Below are 12,061 nucleotides of genomic sequence, written 5' to 3'. Positions count from 1 at the left end.
CTGTGTGCCAGACACTGTACTACGTCCTGAGGTAGATACAAGCTAATCAAGTTGGACACAGTCCTCGTCCCACATAGGATTCACCGTACTAATCCCTATTTTGCAGATAAGGTAACCTAGGCCCAGAGAAGTTAAGTGACTTGCCCAGATTCACACAGCAGACCTTGACTGAATCTCTACTTCTACATCAGCCTTCTCACTGACCTCCCTGCTTCCTGTTTTTCCCCTCCCCAGTCCATAATTCACTTGGTTGTTCAGATCATTTTTCTAAAGAAACATTCAGTCATCATGTCCTCTCGCATCATTCATCATCATCAGTGGTATTTACTGAGCTCCTCCTGTGTGCAGAGCACTTACTAAGGACTCAAAAACCTCCCTTCAAAAACCTTCAATGGTTGCCAGTCCATCTCCGTAACAACCAGAAAGTTTTTGGCATCGGCTTAAGGACATTAAAGCAGCTCTCCCCCACCTACCTTCCCTCGCTGATCTCCTACTACAAGCCGACGTGCACACTTTGCTCCTCTAGCACCAACCTACATTCCATGCCTCCATCTTGTCTCCCCTGCCACTGACCTTTGCTGACCTCCTCATTCTCATTCCTTCTCTGCCCCTAGTTCTGAAAGGAGTCCCGGAAGGGAAACTGCTTCCTACAGACTTCTGCTTTCTTTCCCAGCGAAGATTATTTTTCCAAGATCTAGCGTTTGCCACGAAGTACTGCGATTCCTCGTAATGCAGATTCATTTTTCTGTCAATTGCAGTGTGGTACGTAATGGAATATCTGGAATGACATTCACTTAAGTACACATTCCTGAAAACAGTATTGAGAGATGGCATAGATCACCCACGTTACCTAAATTCCTTGAGGCTTGGAGAGATGGGCATTTCTCTAACTCGTGATGATGCAAGAAAAAATGGAGGTGGAATATTTAAATTAATTCAGAATAATGAAGCTCTCATCCTTATACACATTTTCAGTGCTTTGCCATTGGCCTGATGCATGACCTTAGGTAAGTCACTTGTGTATGCTTTAGTTTCTTCATCTGGAAAGTGGGGATTAAAAACCTGTTTTCCTTCTCATTTAGACTGTGAGCCCCATGTTGGACAGGGACTGTGTTTAATCTGATGAACTTATATCTACCCTAGCGCTTAGTATAATGACTAGTAGTAGGTCTTTAACAAGCACTGTTGTTATTATTATCATCATTGTTCTTTTTTTAAAGATTTTAGAGAAGCAGCATAGCTCAGTGGAAAGAGCTCGGGCTGGGGAGTCAGAGATCATGGGTTCAAATCCTGGCTCTTCCACTTGTCAGCTGTGTGACTTTGGACAAGTCACTTGACTTCTCTGAGCCTCAGTTCCCTCATCTGTAAAATGGGGATTAAGACTGTGAGCCCCACGTGGGACAACCCAATCACCAGCGCTTAGAACAGTGCTTTGCACATAGTAAGTGCTTAAATACCAACATTATTATTATTATATTTTGTGACATTGTTTTGAATTTCTATTGTCTTTATTAGTAATGTTTCATTGTTTATCCCAGTTCTGAGTATTAAGATCTCGATTCCTGGACTGATAATGCAATAACTGTAGCTTGCTGAGTATTTTAGGGAGAATTAAACTATCTCACTGTGAACATGTCCAGCAGGGCAATCTCAGAACAGCTTCATCTGCAAGACATAACAAATACTGTATTTCCAAATGTCTCTAACAAGTCTCTAGTAGTGTTCTAAGACATTCATTCACTAAAAATAAGTTGTCTGGATCGCCTCACTGCTATCATACACAGTAATTTATGTTTACCAGTAAGGAACAATCATCCCACTGAATTTACTGGGTATTTTAGCTATCAAGATGGCATCACTGTCAGCAGTCTGAAAGTTCAAACTGTGTATACAGCCCTATATCCAATTTGTAATTCAGTAGAAGGGGAGAAAGAAAATTCAGAATGACAGTAAATAGCCTGGACAGTTTTATCTCCTTGTGACATTGTGTGTTGTGGTAAAGCTTTGGAAATGGTAACAGCAGCTTTTCACTTTTGATTTGTATTTCGGTTTTACAGTAATAAAACTGAAAAGACATCCTAGAAAATGGGAATTAGAAGAAAGTGCAAAGTGTGATAAAAGCTCTCTCGGATTTCTCTGGCAGTGAGAGATAGAGTTTAAAGCATTCTAATTTCTAACAAGAAAAATAAAAAGGAAAAGCCAAAAAAAGGTAAATGGGTTTTATTCCTAATGCAATTAATTAGCAGTAACTAAAGCTCAGTTCCTCTTTGGAAAAATAAATCAGAAGCCCAACCTGAAAGATTAGATTAGATTTTACTCAGTGCATCTAAACTTAATCAATAATTGCCCATTTTTATATCTGGAAGGGATGAGAAAAGAAAAATAGAAATCAATAAAAGTGTTGAGCAGAGAAATTGTCAAATCATACTTTCTTTTCCACAGAGATGAGTACAGTTCCAGCCCTAGAAATACTAACATGGAGAGAAGGTTGTTGCTGGCTTATTTGGGACAATCCAGGACTTTTGAAAGCTTTCATGGCTGTTTTAGAAGAAAAAAAGATGCAGTTTCTAAGTCTCTCTCAGCTAACTTAATCAGTCTACTTTGCAACAAGCCAGCTGCTCTTGCTCACATAAAATAGTCAGACTTCTATATTGTACTGGAGCTTGCGCTGTCTATAATCCGTTTAGGTCCCACAACATTCTGGGATTTATAGCCCTGCTGTTCCAGAATTCTGGAGATTAATCCAACACTGCTTATCCCTATTTGCTCTCGTAGTTACCAGGAAAGAAGGGCGAGGAACACACGCATGAGAAAGTATATCAATATCCTAAATTTCAATAGAAATAAGTTGGTTGGCCTACATAGAAAGAATATCAATTCACTTCATTACCTATTAGATCTATCAGAGCAGCAGCGTGACCTCGTGAAAGAAGCCTGGGTCTGGGAGTCGGAAGGTGTGGGTTCTAACCCTGGCTTTGCCACTTGCCTGCTGTGTGGCTTTGGGCACGTCACTTCACTTCTCTGCACCTCAGTTTCCTCATCTGGAAAATGAGGATTCAATCCTACTCCATGAGCCCATGTGGGTCAGGGACTGTGCCCGACCTGATGGTCTTGTGTCTACCCCAACACTTAGAACTGTGCTTGGTACATAGGAAGTGGTTAATACATATCATTGTTATTATTTGTCCTGGGAAAGGCCCTCCTAGAATTGATCACGGATTGTGGCTAAGGCAGGTTGGATCCCAAACTGCTAAGTTACGGAAGGCTCTGGGGAACCCAGAAACGACATACTTCAGAGTAATCCGCTCTGTGATTACGGTATGAGAGGTAAAAAATTTAGGATGAAAAACAGAATAAAGATAATAATAGCATTAATTAAATCTTTACTGTACTGTACTATTATTATTATTATTAATCATATTTATTGGGCACATACTGTGTGTAAAGCACTGTACTGAGCGCTTGACTAAACACTGGGATAGATAAAAGATAATCAGGTTGGACACAGTCCCTTTCCTACATGGACCTCATAATCTAAGGGGGAAGGCAAGAAAATAATTTATTCCCCATTTTACAGGCGAGGAAACGGAGGCAGAGATAAATTAAATGACTTGCCTATGGTCACAGAGGAGGTAAGTGGTGGAGCAGAGAATAGAAGTAAGCTCCTCTGACTCCCAGGCACGTGGCTCTTTCCACTAGGCCATGATGCATTTTGCTCATTTTAATTCTGAGCACCTCAACAGGACTTCTGAGAAGATTTATAAACTATGGAGATCACTTTTTCTCCAACCAGATTTAGGCCATTGGAGTTCCCTGAAGTCTTTACCAGATCAGTGGAGACAGCTTTAAGATTATGAAATAGTTCTTTAAAAAGTTTATCAAATAAAAATAATTGACTACATTCCATGGTACCTATATTTTATTCCGGGTACAGAATGGGCAACTGTTACCCCGGCACTTTGGATTTACACCCTATATTCACACCACCCTCAGCTCCACAGCACTTATGTACATATATGTATTCATTTATTGATATTAATATCTGTCTCCCCCTCTAGACTGTAATCTTTGTGGGAAAGAAACATGTCTTCCAACTCTGTTAAATTGTACTCTCCCAAGTCTTAGCACAGAGCACAGTGCTCTGTGTACAGTAAGTGCTCAGTGGATATGATTAATTGCTTGAGTTCTCAAAGGAAGACTTTACCTGAGAAGACTGCACCGTAATTCAAAAGAGATATCAGTGGGAAGGGAACAGTTAAAAATCCATCAGCAGGAAACGCCAAGATATCTTCATCATGTGAAAGCAGAAGCTATCCTCAAGTATAATTTTCTCTATCATTTTTTAGAATGTGAAGGCATATAGATTTTTTTTCTGTTGGAATAGAAGACTCAATCAGGGGGAAATATCATTTTTCTAAATACCGTTCCTCAAATTTACCAAAGTTATATAATTGTTACTGCTATCTGTTACTGTGAACTCTACCCTTTGAAACCACAGCTTTTCTGTTCAGGCTCAACTGCAAAAGTCATAGGGGTCAGGAATAGAGAGGCTGTGAGGGTGTCTGAAATTCTTAATTTTCAGGATTTTAGAATTTGATGGTGGTGGGAGGAGCCGGGGTACCTCTCTCATCAACTACAGCGTGAGAGCCAGAGTGGCTATGTGGTTGCTAGTGTTTTCTAGGATAGCTTGTGATTTGGCAAAACAAGGCCTTCCCAGACTGAGCTCCTCTTCTCCCTCTACTCCCTCTACCACCCCCCCTTCACCTCTCCGCAGCTAAACCCTCTTTTCCCCCTTTCCCTCTGCTCCTCCCCCTCTCCCTACCCATCCCCTCAGCACTATACTCGTCCGCTCAACTGTATATATTTCCATTACCCTATTTGTTTTGTTAATGAATTGTACATTGCCTTGATTCTATTTAGTTGCCACTGTTTTTATGAGATGTTCTTCCCCTTATCTGTCCGTCTCCCCCGATTAGACTGTAAGCCCGTCAAACGGCAGGGACTGTCTCTGTTGCCGACTTGTTCATTCCAAGCGCTTAGTACAGTGCTCTGCACATAGTAAGCGCTCAATAAATACTATTGAATGAATGAATGAATGAACAAGCCCAAAAACTAATTATGAGAAAGTGAGATGAGTGCCAAGGATACTTACAGTCCATTTTGTACCCTTTCTTCAGAACAAACTGGGGGGGACGTGGTGGCTGGCAAGAATTTATTGTTCAGGGAGAAAATCTGAGAAAATGGCCACCTCCTGGATGGAATGAGAAAAAAATCATTTGCCCCTCTCCGCTCTCCTAAGATATCAGCACTTAGAACAGTGCATGGTACATAGTAAGCGCTTAACAAATCCCATCATTATTATTATATGCCTTTTTATGTGCCCAGTGGAGCTGACCCTGTGTGTCCCATAATCAATCAGTGATATTTATTGAGCACTTCCTATGTGCAGAGCACTGGACTAAGCACTTTGGAGAGTACAGTACAACAGAATTAGCAGAAACGTTCCCCATATTTTCCTTTTCAGCAAGCCATGAACTTATAGGTGACCTTCACTATCAGTGGTGTTTTCTTCGAATGCAAAGGACAACCATACGTATAAATTATGCCCCAAGATTTCACATTAATACACTCTGGAGATTAAAACCCAGGCTAAAATTGGAAAAAAAAAATAGTTTGGTCCAAAGAGGCATATTGGTGGAGGTTTAGACTTAGTATTTAAGATTTGATTTTAAAATTGGAATTAGGGTAGTCACACTGTTGTGTGTTGTGCTGTGGAAGAGATGATGGTGGGTGGTAGCTATGGATAAGGTGGTCTACCTATGGGTAAGGATGTTCCTGAAAAACTGGAGATCTGTTTCTCCTCGGCGGTGCTTAAAAGATGTTATGGGGTCCATAGTGTTTTGGGAATGACCTCTTGGATTCGAATCTGCCTGAAGCCTCTGCTGAAGCCCCTTCCTTCCGCCCCTTTCCTTCCCTTCTGTCTGCTGCTGTAGCCCCTCAACTCTTCTCTGCTCTATCACCTATATTTGAGTCTGTGCTTCCCTTCGACTTGCAAGGGGTTGCTCTGATTTTCCTGCTTGCCTCTGCCTCCTTTCAGGACACCAATCAGCAGCCGAGCGGAATCCCGTTGTCATCATTTCCTCTGATGTGTCCTTCCAGAAGTGCTCGGTGGCCGTGAGCGTGGCATGAAGGCTGGTGAGTTGACTGCATTGGCAATCTCGTCCGTCATCTGATGGTCTGAGAAGGTCTCATAAAATGACAATGGGAAAATGATTCTCGAAGCTGTATACAACATCACTGGTAGGTTGAGATTCCCAGGCACTAGACTGTAAGGTCCTTAAGGGCGAGAATCCCGGCTCTGCCGCTTGCCGGCTGTGTGACTTTGGGCAAGTCGCTTAACTTCTCTGTGCCTCAGTTCCCTCATCATGGATTGAAACAATGAGCCCACCGTTGGGCAACTTGATCCCTTGTATCCCTCCCAGCACTTAGAACAGTGCGTTGCACATAGTAAGTGCTTAATAAATACCACCAATAAGAATCATGTCTACCAATTGTAGTGTCCTCTCTCAAGCATTTAGTACAGTGTTCTGCACAAAGTAAGCTCTAAATGAATACCATTGATTAATCAGTTGAAGGTGAGATCGAGCATCACGGCAGAGTGGGTAGAGTAGGGGCCTGGGAGTCAGAAGGTCACAGGTCCCGGTTCTGCCACTTGTCTGCTATGTGGCCTTGGGCAAGTCACTTCACTTCTCTGTACCTCAGTTACCTCATGTGTAAAATGGAGATAGAGACTGGGAACCCCATGTGGGCCAGGGGCTGGGTCCAAACCAGTGTGCTTGTATCCACTTAGTACAGTGTTGTCTGGCACATAGTAAGCACTTTACATATACCATGTTATTAATTATTATTGTAATTAGTATTAATAACCACAGCTTTATAGGTCTCCAGTTGGGTATGTCTCACTGAGGCCAGACTATGCCTAAAGTTCTCTTTGTCAACGGTGTTTGCTTTAGCAGTAGGACTCACTGACAAACATTAAGTTCTGTGTCATGGATGAGAATCTGCTATTTATTTTTAGGACTGCTTGATAGCAGGCTAGTAAATAGCCTCTCAGTTCTCTTCATATTTACTGTCAATCCTGTCTCCGTGCTGAGCCCCAATCCTAACCTTGTTCAAAACGTTTCCGTAACTTTTCTCCTAACTCTCACATGTTTTTCAGGGATTGATTTTTGTCAGAGGTTGAAGCCAATTTTTGCAATTGCCCATGAAATATATTTGTCGATGCCTGACCATAAGTCGTTTGATGTTTGACTGAGCAAACACCTTAAATATCATCCCAAAAGACAGTCTCCCATAAGACAGTCTCCCATTGCACCGTTAACCCATTCCCAAGTCTAACTCGAGGCAACAATCTTAAGTCATTTCCTTAAGGTAATTTATCAGATCATGAATGGACTTGACTACAGAGCCCCCCTCAAGGAAATCCCAGAATAACAGCAAGAGAGGAGAGTGCACTCTATTCAATCTCAGCCCAGGATGCCTTACAACACTGGGCTCTCGAGGAATAAAAATAGTGGTTCTTACAAATCAGAATGCAAGAGCATTAAACAAAAGTGCAGTAATTAAGAAGTTTATTGACTGTCATCATCACTGGGAGAAAGCAACCATCTTAGACTGAGAGGAAATGTCGGTTTATCCTGAGCAAGTCTGTTAACCCAAATCCAACAGATTACTGTTCTCCAACAAAAAGAGACTGGAGAAAGCCACAAGTTATCAATATGATTTCAGAAGGCACCCCTGACTGTTGGAAGGGTAAAGGAAATTTGTGTTGAAAATGGAAGAATATGGAATGATTCGGTAATACTGTCCAGAAAAAAGATAAATAATTGTGTTATTTAAATGCTTACTTAACAAAAACAGAAGTACCATTAGCAAAATTATGGTTTAGAGTCGCCATGAATCAGAAATGACTTGACGGCATTTTGTAATAAGTTCTTAATAGAGAAGCAGCGTGGCCTAGTGAAAAGAGCACAGGCCTGGTGAATCAGAGAATCTGGAACCTAAACCTGGCTCTGCCACGTTGTCTCCTGTATGACTAGCCTAGACTAATATGGGCTAGTCATTTAACCTCTGTGGGCCTCAGTTATTTCGTTGTTAAAATGGGGATTAAATCCTACTCCCTCCTTCTTAGGCTGTGAACTCCAAGTGGGACAGGGACTGTGTCCAACCCGTCACAGACTTATATCTACCCCGAACTGTAGAGATTGACTCTATTCATTACCAAATTGTACTTTCCAAGTGTTTAGTACAGTGCTCTGCACACAGTAAGCGCTCAATAAATAAGATGAATGAATGAATGAATGTGAGCTGAGCAGCAGCATGGCTCAGTGGAACGAGCACGGACTTGGAAGTCAGAGGTCATGGGTTCTAATCCCGGCTCCGGCGCTTGTCAGCTGTGAACTTCTCTGTGCCTCAGTTCCCTCATCTGTAAAATGGGGATTAAGACTGGGAGCCCCACGTGGGACAACCTGATTACCTTGTATCTCCCCTAGTGCTTAGAACAGTGCTGGGCACACAGTAAGTGCTTAACAAATGCCAGCATCATCATCATCATCATCTACCCCAGAGCTTAGAACCGTGCTTGGCACTTAGTAAGTGCTTAACAAGAACCATAATTTCTATTATTATTGTCATCACTTTGCATCAAGCATTGAACTAAGCTCTGTGGTAGATTCAAGATAATCAAGTCCCACATGGGCCTCACAGTAGAGATAGGAGGACTGTGTACTGTGTGCAGAGCACTGTACTAAGTATTTAGGAGCATACAGTATAACGGAGTCGGTAGACACATTCCCTTTCCACAGTTGAGCTTACAGTCTAGAAAGGAGCCTACAGTTCAGAAACTATTGTAAGCAGTGTGGCCTAGGGGAAAAAGCTTGGGCCTGGGAGTCAGAGGACCCGGGTTCTAATTCTGACTCTGCTACATGCCTGCTGTGTGACCTTGGGCAAGTCTCTTTATTTCTCTGTGTCTCAGTCACCTCAGTCACCAAAAGGAGATTGCTCCTTTACCCTCCTATTTAGACCGTGAGCCCCATGGGGGACAGGGACTGTATCTAACCTGATTAACTTGTATTGGCCCCAGTGTTTAGAACAGTTCTTGGCACCTGGTAAATGCTTAACAAGTACTTGTCATTGTTATTATTACTATTATAATTATAACTATAGAATTGTATTTGAGGTATATATTTAGACCTGAACTGTACCGCAATCTTATCTGTCTCATCAGTGACCCCTTTCCCATGTCCTTCCTATGGACTGGAACTCCCTCCCCCTTTATATATGAAAGACCACCACTCTCTCCACCTTCAGACCTTCTTAAAATCACATCTCCTCCCAAAGACCTTCCCAAACTAAACTCTTACCTCCACTAGAGAAGCAGCGTGACTCAATGGAAAGAGCCCGGGCTTGGGAGTCAGGGGTTGTGGGTTCTAATCCCGGCTCTGCCACTTGACAGTTGTGTGACCTTGGGCAAATCACTTAACTTCTCTGTGCCTCTGTTCCCTCATCTGTACAATGGGAATGAAGACTGTGAGCTCCACGTGGGACAACCTCATTCCCTTGTATCTACCCCAGTGCTTAGAACAGTGCTCGGCACATAGTAAGCACTTAAAAAATACCAACATTATTATTATTATCTCTCTTCTGCATTGCTTATGTACTTGAGTTTGTACCCTTTAAGCTCTGGATATTCCCCTCACCCCCTGCTCCTCAGGGCTTATGGATATATCTGTAATTTATCATCATCAGCGATATTTATGGAGTGCTTATTGTATGCAGAGCACGGTACTTCCTGCTTGGGAGAGTACAGTGCAACAGAGTTGGTAGGCATGGTAAAGTCGGTAGAGTTTACATGGTAAAGTTGGTAGAGTTGGTAAATTTGCCCAGAGCACATTTATGTGACTGTCTGCCTTCCCCTCTAGATTGTAAGGTCCTTATGTTGTATTCTCCCAAGCACTTAATACAGTATAAGTGCCACAGTAAGTACCAGTAAATATTGATGGAATAATTGGCGATTGGTGCATTTTAGAAAATTACTCTTCTGGACTATGTAGATGAGAGAAGAATTTCCATCCGGATGTAGAATAGCACTGAAAAGTTTCACCGACGAATAAAGAGCACTACTGCTGGAATGGAGTTTTTGCTACCAAAGTATATGATGGGAGAATACTGATTATGAAGGTGCTGTAGTTAAAATTCATGACGAATTGAATATGAGCAGATAATATAACACTACGATCGTTAAGGGGAAATGCCGTATTCAGTGATATGAATAGGAGGATCACATGTAAAACAAGATAATAATTATTCTGCTCTATTTGACACTGATTAATCCTCAACAGAGATTGAAGAAAGTACAGAGGAGATCAGCCTGAAATGCTAAGAGGTTTGGAAAATAAACTGTGATGAAAACTTTAGAAAACTAGAGACAGCCTGAGGAAAAAGTTTACAGAAAAAAGCAGAGGGATGGTTATTTCATTAAAAAGGACTGACCAAACCAGAAGAGCAAATCATGCCGTAGGAAAATTGATTAAAGTGAACTTGTATCCGGAGAGGAGTAAGTAAGCAAGCACAAGAGCCAGAATTATTCACCCCTCCACACCCTTCCACATACACATTTAGGCATCATCTAACCACTTAGGCAATCAATCAATTATTCAATCTATCTGTAGTAATAATTAAGCCCTTACTGTGTACAGAGCACTGTATTAATTGCTTGGGAGACATAATGGAGTTGGTAAACATGATCTCTCCCCACAAGGATCTTAAACTCACCCTGCCCCTCCTCACCACCTCCCATTGCATTTATGTACCTAAATTGATATTCTACTATTGCTTCCCCAGACCGTACATCATTTTAGTGTCCATCTACCCAAGTAAACTATAAAACCCTCAATGTCAGAGATTGGCAGATTATTATCTCTATTATAATCTCCCAAACTGTATTTGTCAAGTGCTCACTATGTGCCAAGCACTTTACTAAGCACTAGAGTGGATAGAAGATAAGTCCCACTTGTGGATCACAATCTAAGGAGGAGGGAGAACAGGTATTGAATCCCCGTTTTGCAGATGAGGGTACTGAAGGATAGAAAAGTTAAGTGACTTGTCCAAGGTCACACAGCAGGTGAGTGGTGGAGCCACGACTGGGACCTAGGTCTTCCGCCTCACAGGCCCTTGCTCTTTCCACTAGGCCATGCTGTTTCCCAAGTGCTTAAAAAAGCGACTCAGTTACCTCATCTGTTAAATTGGGGTAAAGGCTGTCGGCCCTCTATGGGAACAGGGACTGTGTTCAACGCAATTATCTTTTAAGCACTTAACAAATATAAGAAAACCACCAGCAACAAGAACAAAAAAATATTGTTTTGCACAGAAAATCACTCAAATACTGTTGATTGATTGATAATGGCAGGTCAGTGGCATTTGACCTTCCGATGATAATAGCATTCCATCCTTTAAATCTTTTCCCTTCCAGAGCCTAATGGGCTAGGCCTCTCAGTCCATATCAGAAATGGACCAGATTTAGGGATTCTGCAGTTTGTAAATTGATTCATTGATGATGGTATTTTTTAAGCGCTTACTATGTTCCAAGCACTGTTCTAAGCGCTAGGGTAGATACGAGGTAATCAGGTTGTCCCACGTGGGGCTCACAGTCTTAATCCCCATTTTACAGATGAGGTAACTGAGGCACAGAGAAGTTAGGTGGCTTGACCCAGGTCACACAGCAGACAAGTGGTGGAGCCGAATTAGAATCCACGTCCTCTGACTCCTAAGCCCGTGCTCTTTCCACCAAGCCAAGCTGCTTGTAAAGAACCCAAGGGGTAATGGTTGGGCCTGTGGTTTAGGTGTGACTCAGAGCAATTAGTCCAAGACCTTCTAAATCCAGCCTTAGCCTCGTAGGCGTGGATCTAGATTGTCAAGATAGCCCATGTCCTGAATTCTCCCATCTGTGGATCATTCGGACCAGGAATAAACAAGGCCTTAAGCTGAACGAGGCTCCCTATTG

At 42.1% G+C, this 12,061-nt stretch overlaps 1 long non-coding RNA gene across 3 annotated transcripts in view; it reads left to right on the top strand.

The window, feature by feature from the left end:
* Positions 1–12,061, top strand: part of LOC103164881 — a 60,759-nt gene that overhangs the window by 33,553 nt on the left and 15,145 nt on the right. For all 3 annotated transcript variants that reach the window (XR_003763986.2, XR_484374.3, XR_003763929.2), the window contains exons 6-8: positions 759–1,007; positions 2,058–2,209; positions 6,098–6,195. This is a non-coding gene — a long non-coding RNA (uncharacterized LOC103164881). The remainder of the gene's footprint in view (positions 1–758; positions 1,008–2,057; positions 2,210–6,097; positions 6,196–12,061) is intronic.

The sequence above is a fragment of the Ornithorhynchus anatinus genome, chromosome 1, assembly GCF_004115215.2.
Source record: "Ornithorhynchus anatinus isolate Pmale09 chromosome 1, mOrnAna1.pri.v4, whole genome shotgun sequence".
Lineage (NCBI taxonomy): Eukaryota > Metazoa > Chordata > Mammalia > Monotremata > Ornithorhynchidae > Ornithorhynchus > Ornithorhynchus anatinus.
Note: the sequence above shows the minus strand (reverse complement) of the source record. Positions and strands in the feature narration are given on the sequence as shown.